The sequence below is a fragment of the Homalodisca vitripennis genome, chromosome 1 (genome assembly GCF_021130785.1).
Source record: "Homalodisca vitripennis isolate AUS2020 chromosome 1, UT_GWSS_2.1, whole genome shotgun sequence".
NCBI classification, from domain to species: Eukaryota; Metazoa; Arthropoda; class Insecta; order Hemiptera; family Cicadellidae; genus Homalodisca; species Homalodisca vitripennis.
Window position 1 is genome coordinate 29231752 of NC_060207.1, and position 8527 is coordinate 29240278.

The following is an 8527-nucleotide window of genomic DNA, read 5'->3' on the forward strand; positions in this document are numbered from 1 at the left end:
CTTATGATATAAATAAAAATTGGAAATATAGACTATCTATGCAATCTACCAAAATTAATCACACTGCACTATGTAATTACAACCTCCACTACACGATGAATAAAATGAAAACTGTTTTGAATGTAAAAATGTTTGATAGGTAATATAACGGATACCAAATATATTTTGTTAAAGTTTTTTGAGTCCCCCTTTATATTACCGGACTATCCCAAGACTCACTAGTGTGGTCCATGGATTAACGGTAATGAACCTGCTCTAGGTCAGTTGTTCGACTGATATTGTTTGTCCAGACTTAAATTGGACATGAAATTAGATAAGACTCTTCCCTAAACGTTCAGCCAATAACTCTACAGAATTTGCTATTTAACACCTTCACTCCAGCTCAATACTTGTGGTTACTATAGCAACAAGACTATTGCGCCTTAACCCGCGGTTATTCTCGCTGTTAGATTGAATCTAACAATAATAAACTTTAACAGAATAAACTAATTTGAAATTTTTATTTGCGTCCACCGGTTGTCTAATCCCCAACTAGGTATCTGGGGGCATGTTGTTGTTGCGCTTTGGCGGCAAGGGAGTACGGGTCGGGGCTGGGGTGGGGGAAGTAAGCGTGCGCAGGCCCGTTAGGGTGGAACTAACGCGAGAGTAAGCACGTAGTCGGTTTCGTTAGGCGCCACCTAACGACGAGAGTAATCGCGTTGCTGTTTTTAGTCACGCATGTTTTACGTTTATTAAGAAGTGTTGCTCTATGTTATGTGTTTAGTTTTATCTAGCAGTGTAGTTTGTGAACTAAAATGAGCGGGCACGACACTAACTTAATTTTAAGTTGGTTGGATGAATCTGACTAACAAGCTAATGTAGCGAGTGAACCTGATGCTGTGCGGGGTAATATGTCGGACTCTGATGGGCCAACGGAAGATGAAGGCCATGACAGTAACACAGAACAATCAGAATATGAAGAAGAACCCGAAAACTAAGCCACGGTATCTCATGAAGAAAGAAGTAACACCCATACTGTAAGTGGTCAGCGTTTAGTTACTGTTTCACACCAGGAACCTTATTTATTGGAAATGGATCTTCTTACAATGGAATGTCCATGAGCCTACATTGTCAAGAACTTCGCGGCGAAATATAGTAACAACTTTGCCTGGTGTCAATGCAGTTGCTCGAAACGCTAAAACAGCGTATGAGTCATGGAAATTATTTTTTCCTGACAATTTAGTAGATGATATTGTACGATGCACAAATGAACAGTTGACGCTGATGAGTGAGAAGTATGCAAATGGTGCTAAGGAATTTCCTCAAACTGATTTTTGTGAAATACAAGCTTTTTTGGGTTTTTTGTATTTGGATGGCGTGAAAAATGTAACCATTTGAACTTAAATGAGCTATGGGCAGACGATGATTCAGCTCCGGAGTTTTTTTGTGATAATAATGTAAAAAAAAGTGCTTCCAAACACTTTCCAGGCTATAAGGTTTGATAAAAAAAAGACAAAACAAGAGCGTCTGGCTAAGGACAACATAGCCCCAATAAGACAAGTTTTTGAGGAATTTGTTAAAAAATGCCAGGAAACTAACAATGTTGGGGAGCTTGTCACCCTAGATGAAATGCTTGAGGCATTTAGGGGGTGGTGTAAATTCAGACAATATATAGGTAACAAACCTGCCATTAAGATCTATGCACTAGTTGATTCCAGAACTTTTTTACCAATAATTTAGAAATATATCATGGCAAACAGCCCCATGGAGAATTTAATGTCTCTAATGATGTAGTAAGTGTCGTAAAACGCTTAACCAAGCTAACTGACAAATCCGGCCGCAATGTTACTATGGTCAATTATTTGATGAATATTCCTCTAGCCAATGTTCTATATGTAAACCATAGATTGACTGTGGTCGGCACTTTACGTAAAACAAGCCTCAACTGCCTGTAGAACTCACTAGTAACCTACGTGGACGCCCAGTAAATAGCACTTTGTTTGCTTTTTCTAGGGATCCCAACCAGTGCTTGGTTGCATCTTACATTCCAAAAAAGGGGGGAAATGTCTTGGTTGGCTCAACAATGCACAAAAAAGTGTTATTGATGAAGAATCTGGTGAGCAGCTTAAGCCAGAACTGATCACGTTCTATAATCTAACTAAAGGGGGCGTTGATGTAGTCGATCGCATGAAAACTGAATACTGTGTCACCAGAGTCAGCAACAGGAGGCCGCTAACAGTGCTCTGCTCTTGGCTGCATTGGAGCCATAAACGGCGAAATAATTTTGAAGGCCAATACAGATACTCTTTTACCTCCACGAAAATATTTGTCTGAACTAGCTAGAGAACTTGTAATTCTTCACATGACAAGACGTTCATCATTAACAAATTTGTCGATTGCACTACGGCAGAAGATTTAATGTTGCCAAGATAAAAGACCCAGAACCTCGCTGTGAAGATGGGCCTAAAATTAGATGTGCCTACTGTATAATACAGAAAACATGAGTCACTCAAGCCAGGTTTGATAGCTGCCGTCAAGCTGTTTGTAAGGAACAGACTGCAACTACAGTTATCACCTGCTTCCAGTGCCGGGAAGTAGGAAATCCAGGATATGCTCAAGAATAAAAGTTCAAGGACTGTTTCATAGGCCTGTAAAGTGGTTAGGACTGATGAGATTTATATACTCTATTGTACAAAGTATTATTATTTGTCTATTATTCAAATTTTTAAGTTCTTATTGAAAATGTTTTTCTTCATAATTCAGAGAGCGATGGGAGGGGGCATACCTTTTTTGTAAAATAAAAATTTTTAACCGGAGTTAGCTCGTAATGAAGTTCCATATGGTAAATGACTACATGTATATGACTGTAATATTTACAAAGAAGAACGTCAGGATTTACTGTGCCTCTCAGCAAACGGGTCATGTAAATAAATATCTTTGGACATTTTGTTAACACCAGAGTTAATATGGCTATTCCATTTCAAGTCAGATTGCATACAATTTCCATAAAATGTTAAATTTGTGATTGTCAGTTGCTTACTATTTAGACATTGAGATAGGTCCTAAACTTTTTCAACATTTAAATTGAGCTTGTTGGCGTTACATGAATCAGTAATTATTACATATATTATATTGAGTTGCTCATAAGTAGAAACAAAAAAATTGTTTTTCGTTCCCGCATACACCCAGGTCATCAGCAAATAATAAATAATTTGTACCAGATCTAATTATATTTACGAGGAGGTCGTTAAAACTGGTACGAACAAAGTTGCCTCCAACTTGAAACCAACAGGAACATTTAAACATACAGCTTGGTGTATATTGCTTAACCCCGTCATACCTGTAGGGCCTTAATGTATCAAGTAAGATACTGTCTATGGACTCAAAGGCTTCCGATATGTCAAATGACCAGATAGATTTGGAATCTTCAGCTGACTGACCAAAACAGTTTTTACCTAGTGTTTTCTAGTCCGCTATTTTCTTCGAATTGTTTGTTCAAAAGTTTTATTTAAGTGTTTTTAATTATTGTTTTTAACTTTTTTTACCGTGTTTAGATAGTATTTGTTTTGATTAATTCACAAGATTCGTTTCACACAAGAAATTTGATGTTCAAATTCAAATATTGTAAAACAAAGGCTTAACCTAAAATGTTTTAAAAAAAACCTACTCCTACCGCTATGACAGCCAGCCAGTGGGGCTAATGAATTGTTCCCGCGCTCGGACAAAATTCGACGTTAGACATGAATGAAATGCTAACTGTTCCTCTTTCCCGATAACAACAACGACTTCGTGAGAATCCAAAAAAAGCGACATATTACTAAAACTGCAAATGCTTCTCCACCTCCCTAAGAAGTACTACCTCGATGTGAGTGAGATTCAGATCAAAAAACCGATTCAAGATACTTGAACCAACCCATACCAATGTTGGCAGATCATAGCTACTGTCTTCCTTCCTCACAACAAGGACATGAAATGGAACAAGGATCTCCTGATGATATAAAGAAAAATAAATCACGATCTAAGATCCCACCAATATTTTTTGCGTGACGTAAATAACCACCAAGAAATAATAAAGATATTAAGTGTAATGTAAATATCAAGTTTCCTACAACTGAAATCAAAGCTAAATCGATCAAGATAAACCTAACAGAAATAAATGACTACAGGAAACTAACTAACTTTTATGAAACAAATCAAGTAAAGTTTTTCACGTTTAAAACCTTCCCAGGACAAAAACCTTGAAGTGATCATTCGTAATGTTCCCCTACTCTCTAACTGACGAAGAAATCAATCAAGAGTTATGTGACATGGGTTACGCCGACCAATTAAAGTATCAAGATTGTTTCAACAAAAACAAAAGTCCAATGCCACTAGGCTGTTTTTGTAGAGCTGGAGAATTCGGAAAGTGGTCGTGATATTATGAACCTTGAACAATTGTTTCACGCCATCTTCCCATAGTTAAAGTGGAAATTAAAAGGAAGTCAAAAAAACATCCCACAGTGTCTGAGATGCCAAGACTTTTGGTCACACACAAAAACTTCTGCAAACTGGACCCTCGCTGTGTGCGGTGCTCGGGATCCCATCTCTATTCAGACTGCCCGGTCAGTAAAGAAACCAAACCAGTGTGTGTTAACTGCGGCGAGGAACATACTTCAAATTACAGGAGGTGTAAATACTACCAGGGCATCAAGCAGAAATTGACCGGTCGCAAGAAATCCTCCCATAGGGGAACGACCCAAGGAATCTCGTCCACAAGTTACAACGACACGACGACCCGAAAACTCAACGAACCTAGGGAAAACTCAATACCAAAATCATCTCCACCTCGATCTCGTCCGTTGAATATGAACTCCCCCAGCTATGCTGATGTGGCTCAATCCGTCGTACATTCCTTCAACTGCAAACTCCGTAGAGGATCCACAATCTCTGGAAGCAGGTAAACATCTCAGGTCTTGACGAAATAATAAGCAATGTAGTAAAAATACTCATACCCCAGTTGAAAAAGGTTATTCAGCAGGTTATTGCTTCTTTTCCTTTAAAAATGCCCGGGACTAACAATCAGGCCCCAACTCTCTTTATAAAAACTTAATTGTTCTCAATTGGAATGCCAATGGCTTGAAAGACAAAAAACAATCTCTTTACAGATTTTCCTAGTAAGACATAATATAGATGTTGCAAGTGTCACTGAAACTCACTTCCTGCCCAATGATAAATTTAAAAATAAGTGGCTATTCTATTTACAGACAGGACCGAGTGGCTCCTCATGCCTCTGGGGGTGTCGCAATTTTGATCAAAAGAAACATAAAACACCACGAATTTCTGCTCCCCAGTTACAAAGTTTAGAAGCTGTTTTATCCATAAAAATATTTTTACAAAATGGACCTCAACTTTTCATTAGTATTCAGCATACTTACCTCCTAACAAACGTTTTGTTGATGAAGATTTTAAATAGGATTCTCTATAATAGTCCTACAATTTTAATGGGAGATCTAAACAGTAAAAACACTTTATGGGGGATGTCGCGCACTAATAACCCAAAGGGTAATAAATTGAATGACTACTTGAATGTCGTACAACTATTAATATAATCTGCTCCTGTAGAACCAACATTATTATCCGTGGCAGAGAAACCAGCAACCTGACATATTAGATATTGTTTTTGTTTAATAATTTCAATGAAACCGATAGTACAGCAAACCTTATGCGAGTTAACGTCTGACCACTTACCAGTAATTGTAACTTTTTCAATTAAAACCCGAATTTTTACCAATCTCTCCATTGAAACTAATAAATGGTAAAGTTGACTGGGCTGTATTTCATAACGAATAGAAACTAATATTAATCTTGCCGAATTGTTTACAGTCTCTTTCGAAGATATTGACAACTGTGTACTACAATTCACTGAGCTGATTAAAAAATTCGGTTAAAAAAGCAGTCGCAAAAACAATCACAAACCATGTTTTGTCTCCTAATCGCCCTCCGCAAAGAATTCTTAATTTTAATTAAAGAAAAAACATGTTTTTAGGAGACGGTGGCAGAGACACAGGCATCCAGAAGATCGCATGCAGCTTAACAGGCTCATCAGGAAAATAAAATCAGAATTAGATATTTTCAAAATTAATGGACTATCAAGAAATATTTGAGTGAAATAAACCCAGGCGATAGTTTCAATGTGGCTGGCAACCAAAAGAATTCTCAGAACGCCTTCTACGAATCCCCTCCCCCTTCAACAAGGCCAGGAGACGTACCAGAGTGACTCTGAAAAATGTGAGGTTTTTGCGAATTATTTTGAAAATGCTTTTTTCCCTAACCCTACTGTTAATTTGCAAACTGAAGATGAAGTCAACAGGTTTTTAAATAGCACACTCTTATCTGCTGAGCTTCCCACTCAGTATATCTCAACATCTGAAATTAGAAATGTTATCCAATACCTACCGTTGAGGGAAAGCTCCTGGGTATGACTTGATAACAAACTTAATATTAAAGGAACTCCCCGCCAACAGCCCATCAGCTATTAAAAACTTTATTTAATGCATGCCTACACGTTGGTTATACTTTCCCTAAATCCTGGAAACATGCTGAAAGTTATTGTTATCCACAAGCCCGGTAAGCCTGTTAGAAATCCCTCTAGTTTACAGACCCATCAGCCTACTACCCACTCTGGCAAAAGTTATTTGAAAAGCTAATACAGAAAGAGACTATGCAGATTCATTGAAGATGCTCAATGTATTCCTCCCCACCAATTCGGTTTTAGGGCAAAACATTACTACTACGCAGCAACTTGCGAGGTTAACACAAACAATAGTGCAAGGGTTTGAAAATAAAAGACACACTCTGCTGCTTTGTTTTCTGGATGTTGCTCAGAGGCCTTTGACAAAGTATGGCACAAAGGCCTTTCTGTATAAGCTATTTCAAACTGGACTTCCAAATTACATTGCAAAACATCATCGAATCATTTTTTAGAAAACCTCCGGACTTTTTCAGTAAAAATAAATTCTACTACATTCCAGCTGTTCGACAGATCCGGGCTGGTGTGCCACAAGGCTCAATTTTAGGACCTAACCTGTTTAATATATGTTTCATGCATGACCTACCCATTCCAGCTCATTCTACGCTTGCTCTTTTCGCTGATTGACACTGCCTTGATTTCCCAACATCAAGACATTGACACAGCAGTTGACATGCTTCAGACTGATACAGACCTACTGTTGGATTGGTTCGTTAATTGGAAAATCGCACTTAACCCTCTAAAATGTGAAGCGAAAATATTTTCGCTAAGAAAATTCAATCCCTTAAGGAATATAGAAATTCAAGATAACATCATACCATGGAATGAAAATGACAGAACTGTTAAATATTTGGGTGTCTTATTAGACTCTAAACTTACTTATAAACAGCACATAAATTCAAAATTAAATCAAGCAAACACAAGATTGGCACAAATGTACCCATTATCAATAGAAGATCATCTCTTAAACTTAAATGCGCTCTTTTAATCTACCAAGGACAATATTCAGACCCCTCTTAACTTATGCTTGTCCAGTTTGGGGTCCTTGCCTCCATAAATCAAAAATGAACAAACTTCAAGTAATTCCAAAACAAGTTTTTGAGAATAGCAACAAATTCTCCATGGTTTGTTAGAAACCGACAGATTCATAATGAATTAGAAATTCCGACCATCTGTGACTACATCCGAAAACTAAGTGCTACATTTCTAGAAACTCTGGACCAATCAACCAGGTGCTGTCCATTTTAACATTGGCCAAAGAACTGTCAAACAGAAAGACTGAAAGCACGTCCTTGTTCAAGACATTTTTATTATAATTTGAAACTTACATTGTTTGTCAAAGTACTAATTTTATTGTTTTATTTTCTGTTTAACTGTATTATGTTATAGGGTGTCTCCATTGGAGCAAACCCACTAATGTTAAAATATTTCTATGTTCTTCTGTTCTCTATGATTCAAACTTCTGTGTATAATTATTTACTTGTAGTAATTGAACCAGAAATAAAGCTTTTGAAAAAAAAAAAAAAAAAGATAGATTTACTTAATAAGCACCTGTGCAGTGAAAACGGAATTGTTCAGTCCGTTTTCACTGCAGCTCTTACATATGTTCTACAAACAAAATAATAGAATGTAAGTTGATGAATTTACAAAATTTAAACGTGAGACATTTTATCCTGCACGGAATAATTCACGATATCTCTACTCAAACTCTTGAAACAGAGAAAAAAGCCAACTATGTGTAGTCCCTGACTTTTTATATTTCCACCTCGAAATCTCTGTTATAGCTACGTCATTTTCTCATATCCTCGTTGGTTAACCGATGATCAACTGAGATCACGCAGTCATCTACTTTCATTGTTTGCCTTTCTTAAAACCCTACAGACCCTCTCATTTTCCTTTTTGCTAACTCGTACCATGGCAAACAAAACAATTGTAATAAACGCAGGATTACACTTTTCTTAAAATCTAACTTAATACCTATTCACAAATACGGTACTTTAAATTTATTTTTGCGAAAAGTTTGTATTGAATCTTGAGCAG